Source organism: Chiloscyllium punctatum, chromosome 23, assembly GCF_047496795.1.
Source record: "Chiloscyllium punctatum isolate Juve2018m chromosome 23, sChiPun1.3, whole genome shotgun sequence".
In the NCBI taxonomy this organism is placed as follows: Eukaryota; Metazoa; Chordata; class Chondrichthyes; order Orectolobiformes; family Hemiscylliidae; genus Chiloscyllium; species Chiloscyllium punctatum.
Genome location: NC_092761.1, coordinates 81,567,793 through 81,580,240, shown reverse-complemented (window position 1 = coordinate 81,580,240; position 12,448 = coordinate 81,567,793). Strand labels below are relative to the sequence as shown.

The 12,448-nt window shown below is 43.4% G+C and overlaps 1 protein-coding gene across 2 annotated transcripts in view; it reads right to left on the bottom strand.

The window, feature by feature from the left end:
* pcsk7 (proprotein convertase subtilisin/kexin type 7) overlaps window positions 1-12,448 on the bottom strand; it is a 218,343-nt gene that overhangs the window by 198,470 nt on the left and 7,425 nt on the right. Inside the window, exon 1 of one of the 2 annotated variants that reach the window (XM_072593278.1) lies at window positions 3,480-3,533. The exons of the other annotated variant lie outside the window; for it this stretch is intronic. The gene's annotated coding sequence lies outside the window, so the exon portion shown is untranslated. Of the gene's footprint in view, window positions 1-3,479; window positions 3,534-12,448 lie in introns of those variants that run through there. 2 annotated transcript variants of the gene reach the window in all.

Genomic DNA, 12,448 nt, shown 5'->3' with positions numbered 1-12,448 from the left:
AGGACTCAATATTGAGTTCAATAATTTCACGGCCTGAGCACCTTCCCTCCACATCCTTACCCAAGCCCAGACACCAGGCTTTGTCACATAGGCTGCCTCCACAAACATTGTCAGCTACTAATAGTTCCCACTAGCAGCTACGGAATCTCCTGACGAGGGAACATTGCTCCAAAAGCTCATGATTTCAAATAAGCCTGTTGGACTATTACCTGGTGTTGTGTGATTTTTAAACCCAGTCCAACACCGGCACCTCCAATCATGACTGTCCTAGGCTGACCTTTAAATCACTCCTTTGTCTGTCCAAGCATAGTTCCCCTTCTCCGGGCTCTGTCTCCACCTATCATTCAATCCTCCCTCCCTCCCTCCCACCTTCAATCTATCTACCAACCCCTTTCCTAGCCACAATCACAAACCTAGCAGGGTCAATGTTAACTCTGCTTTCTCTCCACAAACGCCGCCGGACCTCCTGCGTTTTCACAGCAATTTCTGTTTTTCCTAGGGGTGATGCGGGTCAGGAGAAAGTGAGGACTGCAGATACTGGAGATCAGAGTCAAGAAGTGTGGAGCTGGAAAAACACAACCGGTCAGGCAGCATCCGAGCAGCAGGAGAGTCAATGTTTCGGGCATAGGCCCTTCATCAGGAATGTGGTTAGGTCAGTTTTAATAGCTTTAAAAGGCACTATATAAATGCTGGTTACTGTGGATATTTGCATGCAAGTACAGTGCAAATGTAGTGCTACATTGAAGGTGTCAACTTTTGATCGAGATGGTACAATGTGGACTCATGCTCCCCCTGATGGTGATTTCAAAGTGCAGCTAATATTTAGTCAAATCGACACCACCTTTCAACACAGCTGCTCGTGTCACTACCCTTCAGAAATAATTCACTGACTGTACGGACATCCAAAACACCATAAAAACACAATTTATTTTTGCTTTAATGGCCCAAATGGCTCAAAGCAGGGTCCTCTCTTGGGGCCACAGTCTATAATCAAATCGCTGAGTATTTTTGAAGGTCACATGTTCACGGAATAAAAAACTGCCTGCACTTTCCATTAATTTTTACACATTAGCCACATATTGGGTCAAAACTACTTGCTGTTTAAATCAAAGAAATTTGTGGATCATTTAAAAATAAGATACTGGATTTAATATCTGTGCCTGGATGTTGAGGCAAGGATGAAATCCCAGGTAATGTGCATTTACAGGTCTTCATCAGAATTGAGGGGCTAAGATGTTAACTCCGTTTCTCTCTCTCCACTGTGGTCATCACACTTCCTCAACAGTTCTCATCTTATTTCAGATTTGCAGTATCCACAGTGTCTTGCTTTTGTATTCGGGAACTTGGTTACCTTTTACTACGCTTTTATTTTCCATAAAAGAAAGACACAGACCTCATTTCTTCCCAATTTTCCTAGTCACAGAATCAGAGAAAATAGCACAACACAGAGTGAGGCCACTCAGCCCATAGAGTCAAACAGCCATCCAGCTTTGGGATTGCAGCTTTGTTGGTCATTGCACTCAGAGTCCTTACCAAAGTACTTTTTTAAATGCTGAGGTTTTCTGCCTCTGCCACTTTATCAGACAGCACAGTCTATAGTGCAAACACTTCTCCTTAAATCCCTTCAAATCTTCTACTAATCGGGTTGAAACCTTCAACATAGGGAATGGGACCTTCCTATCCACTCTACTAGACCCCTTGTGAAGAGTGTGATTACATTAATCTCCTCAGAAAAGAAGCAACCTCAGCCTGTTCAAACTTTCCAAATAACTGGAAGTCTCACTCCAGGAAACGTCATAAGAATCCTTACAGCACAAAAAGAGGCCACTCAGCCCATCAAGTCTGCACTGACTCTCCGAAGAGCAACCCACCCAGGCACACCCTGCTACCCTCTGCCTGTAACCCTGCATTCCCAGTGGCCAATTCACCAAAACGGCAAATCCTTGGACTGTGGGAGGAAACCGGAGCACCCAGAGGAAACCTGCACAGATACGGGGAGAATGTACAAACTCCACACAGACAGTCACCCAAGGCTGGAAGCAAACCCGCGTCCCTGGCGCTGTAAGGCAGCAGTGCTAACCACCGTGCCACCCATATCCTTGTACATCTCTGTAACATCTTTCCTATGGAGCAGTGACCAGAACTGTATATTCGACAGTCACTGCCTCCTGTATCTGAACATGAAAGAGCCCTTATCCTGGCTCCTAGGCACAAGGTGCTGGGGGTCAGTTAGCTCAGTTGGCTGGACTGCTGGTTTGTGACGCACAGTGATGCTATCAGCGTGGGTTCAATTCCCACACCAGCTGAGGTCACCATGAAGGATTGTCCTTCTCAATATCTCCTTTTGCATGAGGTGTGGTGACCCTCAGGAGAAAATACCACCAATACCTCACAAGGGAGCCAGCCTTATTGTCTGGTAGGACTATGGCGACTTCACCACAAGATGATGAAATAGGCTTGGGCTCAGGCAACCTTGGGGAGGACACATCTGGATCACCTCCTCCTCTCTGGAGAAAGGGGAGGGTGAGTATAGTTTAGTTTGTGACCTCTCCCCTCCTTCACTGAGGCAACATTCCACTAGAGCCCTGGAAAGCTTCAGAGCTTTGTGCTGCATTGCTGCAATCCCTCTCATGTCTCTGATTTTACATACAGTCCAACTCACCTCCACACAGAAACCTGATGGAAACGGAGATAGGCAGCAAGTGGATTCACTGTCAATCAGCTCCAGATGAACAACTATACATTCCTTACACTACAGATAACAAAGGTAGCAGCTCTCAGTCAAAAAGGAATCATCAGTCACCTCATGACTATTATAACCTTTCATGGTCATTCTGCGTCAACAAAACCACAGAAGGAAATTTTTTTTGCAGTCAACGTGCTCATCCCCTGGTTTGAAAAAAATACAACGCGGTTACTCTCAAAATCAAGAGGGGAACAAAAAAGGAACAATTACCTACTGTGGAATCGGGGTGAAAGTTCATCAATAGTTGCCGAGTTCACGTTTAAAACTGTGGCCTAGTTTCAGCTGTTCATTAATGTTGGCATGTTAATCTACCAGCTTAAACATCATGCCCTCACCCCTCCACCACTGGCACCCAGTGAGGCATACACCATGTGGACTGCAACAGATCCAGCTTTCAGCCTACTGCCACTTCCGAAAGGTAAGCTGAATACCAGCAACTCCCACATCCTACCATCGGTTAGAAATGAAGCAATTCAAAAATTAAGTTTAAAGGAGGTCTGTATCACACATTGTGGAGAGCAGGGTGGAGGGGTGAGGGCTGGCCACCAACTTGCTGGGCTGAATGGCCTCTACCTGCACTGCGGGGGGTTCTGTGACTGGATGTGTTTGGTCACAGGGCTCCGGGTGTCACTAACTTGACGGACAAACAACCCCCATGCCCCCCTTCCACCCCTCCTGTGGCTCATGCAGACACACACCCAAGGAAAGAATAAACGTAGGAAATCCAGCTCACCTACAGGGCCGGAAGTGAATAATCCGGAGGTGCTGCTTGCAAAGATAGGGATCCTGGTACAAGAACAAATCTCCCAGTCAGGATCACAACCTACAGAGCATCAAACTTTGAACCTGAATTTTTTTTCCTTAAAATAAATACAGCTACGTAACGCAGGAAATGTAAAGAACATATTCCAGGGTGAAACAACACAGTGACTAGACCTTGAAACATTGAACCTATCCATCTACCTCACTGCTACTTTCTAAGGGTAGCCAGGGAATGCTGAACACCAACAATTCCTACATCCTACTAGCGCCAGGGGCCCAGGTTCAATCTCAGCCTTGGGTGAGTGCTGTGTGGAGTTTGCATGTTCTCTCCGTGTCTGCATGAGTTTCCTCTGAGTGTTCCAGTTTCCTCCTACAGTCCAAAGATGTGCAGGTTGTGGCCATGCTAAATTACCCATAGTGCTCAGGGATGTATAGGCTAGGGCCATTAGTCAGGGGTAAATGTAGAGCAATAAGATAGGAGAATGGGTCTGGGTGGGTTACTCTTCGGAGGGTCAGTGTGGATGTGTCGGAGCAAATGGCCAGTTTCCACACTGGAAGGATTCTATGATAATTTCATGATGATCTGGAGGAAGAGCTCATGCTTAAAGAAGAATTGTACACTCAATATTGGGATCTATATTTGCTCACAATAAGAGGCAACTTGGAACACTGTAATACAAAAACCAGTCAGAATTATTCTCAGTAGCCAATGCAGGAACCCTGACTGATCATCTTCAGTCTAACTTCCTGTTCACCAACCCACTCACCCAATGTGCAGCCACACCAGGGCTGGTTAAAGCAGCAAATCTTACTGGGGGTGGGGATTTTCCTGGTCTGTGGGCTGACTTCACCAGCCTGTTTTTTCGGTTTGTGGTCAAAATGGTGGTTTCCTGTCCTCTGCAGGGAAAAAAATGAAAAGTAGCAACTTGCACCGATGGTCTCAGTGTCTTGGGAACCCAGTATTACCTCGGCTGCGATACTGAGAGAGTGCTGCATTAAATCAGAAACACTGCTACTTCGAATGGAGCAATAAACAAGAATTGGCCTTCCCTGTTTCAGGGATTCAAGCAAACATCAAAAGACACTATTTATAAAAAAGCCGACAGCACGATTTCCAGTGGCGGACCTCACATCAGCTCATCGTCCACCGACAACTTCTAAACAGATCCACTGGGTGGGACATGCATTTCACTGACTAGCGCGTTTTGAGAAGATTTGTAGCTCAGGTTGAGGTTCTGGATGTAAATTTGCTCGCTGAGCTGGAAGGTTCGTTTTCAGACGTTTTGTCACCATACTAGGTAACATCATCAGTGAGTCTCTGGATGAAGCGTTGGTATTAGTGACCCGCTTTCTATTTATGTGTTTAGATTTCATTGGGTTGATGATGTCATTTCCTGTGGTGACGTCAGTTCCTGCTCTTTTTCTCAGAGAGTGGTAAATGGGGTCCAAGTCAATGTGTTTGTTGACAGAGTTCCAATTGGAATGCCATGCTTCTAGGAATTCTCGTGTGTGTCTCTGTTTGGCTGGTCCTAGGATGGAAGTGTTGTTCCAGTCTAAGTGGTGTCCTTCCTCATTTGTATGTAAGGATACGAGTGAGAGTGGGCCATGTCTTTCTGTGGCTAGTTGATGTTCATGTATCCTGGTGGCTAGTTTTCTGCCTGTTTGTCCAATGTAGTGTTTGTTACGGTGACTGCTTATCAAAAACTATTGTGCACAAATTGAATGCCATATTCTGCTACAACTGCATTGCAAAGTAATACAGTGCAGTGAGGTTTTTTTGAATCTGGTTCCAGGTGCATTTAAGAAGGAAAACAGATAAAAGTATCATCCACAAGACGTCCTAAATCAGATTTTAACTAGGTCAGTGATAAGAACACAAGGCTTGCCGATACGACAAGCTGTCAGCTGTTCTTACCAGCAGTGACATGACATTTTTAATGTTTAACTAGATGTGAAAAATAGCATAAATCCAACAGATCTGTTCAACAGGGAGTACAACAACTTCTCACTAGTTGGTATGGCAACTGTTGTTCCCAAGACTGAAAGGAAACTCCAAAGAGTTGTGAGCACAGCCCGGTCCACCTTGCAAACTAACTTCCCATCCATTAATTTCATCCATAATCCCACTGCCTCAGGAAATCAACCAACATAATCAAAGACCCCTGTCAGCCCAGCTATTCTCTCTTCCATCGGGCAGTGGCTACAGATAAGTTTGTATGCACGTACAAACAGATTCAAGAACAGCTTCTTCCCTGCTGTTATCAGACTCGTGAACTTCGGTTATCCTCTTTAATGATAATGTTGATGCCTCCCTGCACATTCTCAGTAGCCATAACATTATATCCTGCACTCTGTTCTATCACCCTGATGTACTTGTACAGTACAATCTGCCTGTAAAACACGCAGACAACATTTTTACTGTACCATGGTACACGTGACAGTCATAATAAATCAAATCCAATTCGTTTGTGGAGTACCTCAAAAAGCACTTGTTCTGCATTCTATGTTATGATAGTGACTTAACTTCAAAAAAAAAAGCGCTTCACTGGCTGCGAAGCACTTCAAAATCAAATGATTGTGAAAATTGCTAAATTAATGCAAATCTTTAATTATAATTTGATTTCACATGGAGTCTGTGTTTAGCACAGCAGTGCAGCTGACATCCAAATTCTTGTGTCACTCAAACCACAATGAAGCTGCAATTTCTCACTCTCCATCTATATGTTCCCTCTCTTAATTCATGGTTACATTATCACTGAAAAGAAAATTCTTCTGACTGTGCATTCACTGGCATATTTCTCCAACATCATCCCTATCTAATAACCGCTGGCTCTCAAATTACCTAATGCCGTGGAGGTTCTGGACTAATCAACTGATTGCCAGAAATATATTCATTGCAATCTCTGACGATCTTGATGCCTTGGGAAAAAAAGCGCTTACACATGTTCTGAACCACTGGTCTTGGTGTTCAGCAATTACAACAAACATTATGGGTTGGTGCAGTGATAATGTCACTGAATAGGAATCCAAAGACCCCTGCTCTAGCTCCGGGGACATAGATTCAAAGTCCTCTACAGCAGATGGTTCCATTCGCTTTCTTTAAAAAAACTTGGCCATGAATGTGGGCATTACAGGGTAGACGAACATTTATTGCTCATCCCTAATTGCCCTCAACGAGATGGTGGTGAGCTGCCTTCTTGAACCACTGCAATCCATGCAGGGAAGATGAAGGTAGGTATAACCACCATGCTGCAAGGAAGAGAGCTCCAGGATTCTGACTGAGTAGCAGTAAAGGAAATGCAATTCGGTTTCCAAGTGCATGACCTCTTTTTTAAATTCTCTTGTGGGACACAGGCGTCGCTGGCTGGGGCAACTTTTATTACTCAACCCTAGTTGCCCCTTGAGTAGATGGTGGTGAGCTGCCATCTTGAACCACTGCAGTCCGTATCCTGTAGGTAGACCCACAACGCCATTAGGCAGGGAATTCTGGGATTTTGACCCGGCAACACTTAAGGAACGACGATCTATTTCCAAGTCAGGATGGTGAATAACTTGGAGGCAAATTTGCGTGTTCCCACGTATCTGCTGCCCTTTGTCCTTCCACGTTGCATGGGAGCAGGGGTTTGGAAGGTGCTTTTCAAGGAGCCTGGGTGCATTGCTGCAGTACATCTTGTAGATGGTACACACGGCTGCTACTGTACTGATGGTGGTCAAGTGATTGAATATTGAAGCTGTCTAGCCAGCCAGCTGCTCTGTGCTGTATGATATTAAGCTTCTCGCATGTTGTTGGAGCTGTGCTCATCAATTCAATTAATAAGCATGAAGTTGAAAGAGTGTCTCAGCAATGGTGACCACAAAACAATCATTGATTGCCATCTTGCTCACAGGAAATCAGATATTCCCACTTACTCGTGACCCCCAGATCCACAGCAATGGAAGTGAACTTGTAACTGGTTTGGTATGTGGATCTTCTCACCCGGATATTGTGGGGGCAGACAGTTCAGGCATCAGTTTTGCCATGGCCTAATTATATTTACTGATTCATCACACCTTGCTTTGTTCATTGACGATGTCATTTCAGATCTGCCTTCATTCTTCAGCTGAGAGGTGCCCTGAGAAAGGAAATTCATTTCTCTGGCATCTGCTATAACCTGTTCCACAAACTTACTTGTTGACTTACAGGAGGGTTTCCAAATTTTCTCAGAATTCTGCTCTCCCAAAAAGAACTAAACTAAAAACGTACTGATTCATGCTGAGAAGGCAACAAAGAATCCAGACTTTCCTATAACGTATTCCAAAACAAAGGTTTCACCATCACCAGATCTTTCTAAAATCTATTCCATTCTACTTTCCTGCTTTTAATCTCTCACACTGCACAACTGAACAACTTTTTCATCACTTGCCATTGCCTTTAGTCTTGCCATACTTTCTTATTCCTCTGGTTGACACCCATTGTCAGTGACAATGAGATAGAGTACATTATACCCTTGAAAATAAAAATGAATAAGCAAATTGCTAAGTTATGAAATGGTAAAACAAATGTAAAGTGACAGAAAAGAACATGGAGCATGTGACCACCAAACTCTGTGAATCACAAAATCCCTTCAGTGTGGAAACAGGCCCTTCAGCCCTACAAGTCCACACTGACCCTCCGGAGAATAACCCACCCAGCCCGATTCTCAACCAGACCCAAAGAGACATTGCCCATACTCTAACTTATAGCATGTAGCTTTAAGGAGTAATAGGTATGTTTTCCCAGAACAACAGTTGTTGAACCTTGATCACAAATAACGCTGAGTAATCTTGCCACATATCTCCAAATAAACAGAATCTTCTGTACTTTCATGTTACCTGTCCTGGGGTGAGACTGATCAGTTGTATTTACCAAACATGGAACCACAGCAGTGACAGCAATAGGATAAACAAAGAAGATTGTTTTAAAAGAAAAGGGAGAGAGGTAGAGGGGATGGTTAACAAGAGTGTTGGAAATAGCTCAGTGCTAGAAACACACACACTGCATACTCTGTTTGCAAACAAAGATAGAAATATGTAGAGCAGGCTTTTGACACTGCATTGTTCAGAGTCTGACCCATGGTAGAATAAATTCGAGAGGAAGATTATCACAAGTTGAATGGCGCCACTTGAACAGTAAATGGTGGAATTTTAATGAATTGCAACAAAACTACAATATTCTCCACACAATGAATATTATTCCAAATAGTCATCTGATAGTACAGGCTATCAAGTCACAAATAAATTGCATTCCTGAATACGTCCACACGTTGGGGTTCACCTGTACAGGAAAACAGACATGCCAAAGCTTTTCATCCTGCACTCACTGGGATAGATGCAAGAATGCCCAATTTTAAAGGGGTTGGCAATTCATACATCATGAGAAAAAGGTTCTGATTTTTGGCGAGATGACCCTGATTTGACTGAGGCAAAAGATTTGACAGTGTGTTTTTTTCAGGAATACCCGAATACCATACTCATATGGGGCAAGGGACAAGTCTGTTCTTCAGTTTTAACTCATTACCATGGCAAACTGTCACAAGATATAAGCTTGGCAACCCGAGAAACCAGAGGAAATCCAGTGTTTCAACGACGTATCACATCGAGAGATGTTGACAAATCACTCTACACACATTCACTGATCTCCCACCATTGCATTGCTTATGGCACCCAAAGATCTACAGGCTGCAATGTTCCTACTACGCAGAAAAATTTCCCTACTGAATAGAGTAGAAGGGTAGTTGAAATGAACAAAAGTGTGACTCATTAAATAGGTCACCGTGGATAAATTATTCTCTGTCATTAGAATAGAAATTGATTCTCCTGTGTATTTTTCACTGTCACTGGGTCAAAATCCTGGAATTCCCTCCCCATGGGCTCCATGGGTCTACCCACAGCAGATGGGCAGCAGCAGTTCAAGGAGGCAGCTCACCACCACCTTCTCAAGAGGGCAACCAGAGACAGGCAATAAACACTGGCCAGCCAGCGATGCCCACATCCCATGAGTGAATATAGCTAAAAATATACGGGCTGCCTTTATTTGTGTCATTACACAGGAGACGTTCCACCTCACTCAAATAGAGAAGCCCACTCTGTGAAGACACGGAGGTAATAAACCCCTCAAAAAAATGCAAAAGACCACCCAGCTCTTGACCCATATACTTTAAGACGAGTGTCTGATTGTCAACTGTTGGCGATTGGAAATTAACCTGAGAAGCCACAAGGGCCATGAGATAAGGTCCTCAGTAATTTTGCAGACATGAACTACTCTAGCTACCTCTTGAAATGCACAAACCCCAAGTTTTAGTTGTATTGCCCTCTCTAACAATGTCGAGAACATGTGCGTGTTAGTTATTTTAGGATCACAGTGGGAGGACAACGAACCACTCACAGAATGAGCAAGTAGGATGTTTTTAATAATGAAAAACCCCGTTATGATCGAACGGAGGAGTGGGGAAAGAGAGAAGGCCAAATCAGAGACAGAGAAGAACTCGCCTGGTTCAAAAACATAATAACGAGCAACTACCCTTTGTCAACTTGCCATCAGATTGGATTACTAGGCAACAAGTCATAAAATCATTTTGAAAGACCATGATGTGACCAAAAGAGGAAGATCGAAGGGCAAAATAAAAATTGAAGGAAGTGTAAACACATTAATAGTATCATGTAGAAAGTGAAGCATATAGAAATGAGAAATTGCAGAAGAGGCCCCAGTATTTTTAAGTAATAAAGGATTTCAATTTCCCTTTACCACAAACTTACCCCATCCACAGTACTAGAGACTAGACAGGAATCTGGTGGGAGTTCTCCTCCAGTTCAAATTGAAACTGGCTGCAAGGTAAGTGACACGCCCTCAAACCCTCACCAACTCTGCAATGATTCACTCAGGAACACATTCACTACCATCAGGTCTGGTACAGTTCAATAGTGAGAGTGAGATTGTGGGCGAGGACAGGAAAAGAACAGCAATTTGAGAGCAAAGGGAATAACAGGCGCCAATCTGCAACCCGCCATGTGACAGCTGCCTATTACTTGCAAAAGGGAGTGAATTTAAATCTTCTCATGCATGGAGAACAGGAACCTTGAAATGACTGGAAAGTGACACCTTAACCTATTGTAAATAAAAACATTAGTTGGAAACTATTGAACTGAGCAGTGTTTCAGGCTTCAGGCCAACGACAATTCTACCTTAAAGGTGAAACATGTTCGGCTGAATGGGAGATATGCATCCAGCAGTGGGAAATACCATACAGCAGGACAATTAGTTTCTAACTTGCTTGCCACATGACACCTGCAAATGCCAATCTTCATGGAAATGACTTGATTTCCTTTAGAATGGGGGAACAAATGGTCCTCAAAACACACAAAGCATGGAACAAACCCATTATCCAACGTGCTTTCACCTGAACTCTTTCACAGCACATGGACAACACTAGTTAGGGAAAAATGTTTTGTCCTTGAAAAGGTGGTGATAAAGTTCCTTCTTGAACATCTACAAAGGGAAAGTATGTATCCAAACTGAAGCCAGGAAGAGAATTCCAGGAATCTGACCTGGTGACCACGAAGGAATTAGTGATACATTTCCAAGGCAAAAGTGAGGACGGCAGATGCTGGAGGTTAGAGTCCAGAGCGTAGTGCTGGAAAAGCACAGCAGGTCAGGCAGAAATGAATCATTCCTGATGAAGGGCTTTTGCCCAAAATGTCGATTCTCCTGATCCTCGGATGCTGCCTGACCTATTGTACTTTTCAAGTAGCACACTTTTCAACTCTGATATATTTTCAAGTTAGTTGCACATGACTTGGAAGGGGATGCATGGTGATTTTTCAAGTTCATCTGCTAGGTGATAGAGGTGATGGGTTTAAAAGTATGGTGGATGTGGTAGTAAAGATCGGGAGGTACCGAAGACGTGATCCCCTCAAGTAAAATCAGTATATCACAGCAACCATGTATCAAGAGGGGTTCTTCAGCATCAAGGTCAATGAACTCCCTACAAAGCAATTTGCGAAATGAAAAATGGCAACTAGGAATATCTGGATGGAGTCAAATGTCTACTTAAAACTTGGGTGGCAAATTCCAGAAAAATAACTTGGGAGTGCAGGTAGCAGCACTACGTTACTCATCCCAGATACTGCCAATGGAAAGGCAGAGTCTGAACCTATTTCATTGAAGGTCGACATTGTTAAACTCTGCTCTTGAGTTACATTTTAATTTTAAAACAGTGGCGTGGGGGGATATCACACTCACAGATTCTGTCTAGTCATGCATTCCTGCAGAAAAAGAGGAAAATAATAACTTTTTTCTATCATTTAGGGAAAGAAATCTATGATAAGGCCACCGGTGTATGGTAAATGAATAAGTGACATGCTATTTTTGATCCAATGTTTGTAAATGGTCTATTGAGGGTTGCATTGTTTGTTTTCTCGTCGAAACTTGTGGCCTCAGTGAGATTCCCTGAAGTTTTTAAACATGATTTAGCCATTGGGCAAACAACTATAGATCAACACAGAGCCAACTCTGCTTCATTTGCACCATAGAGGAGGGGATATTGGTTGAAATTTTCAATATTGGAAGCTACTCAACATAAAACCAGAACGCCTCTTCAAAAACACCAAAGCCAAATATTGTCTTTCTCCTGCTTCGCAAGCTTTTGGGGTATTCTCTGCCAATTCCACAGAGAAGCCTGCATTTCTTCCTTGATGGCTTTTCCCCCAGATTTCAGGAAAAGTTTGACACTGCACCATTTGTCCCACAACTTACTTGTATGGTTCTTTCCCCATTTATTCCAAGAGCCACAAATCTGAGACATCTCGCTTTACTAGCATCAATTCTCTGATGTATTGAAGAACAGGCAGCTGAGACATGGGTCAAACAACCCAAAAATAATTGATCTTGTACTCATGGCAGCTTCGAAATATTTTCTAATCAAC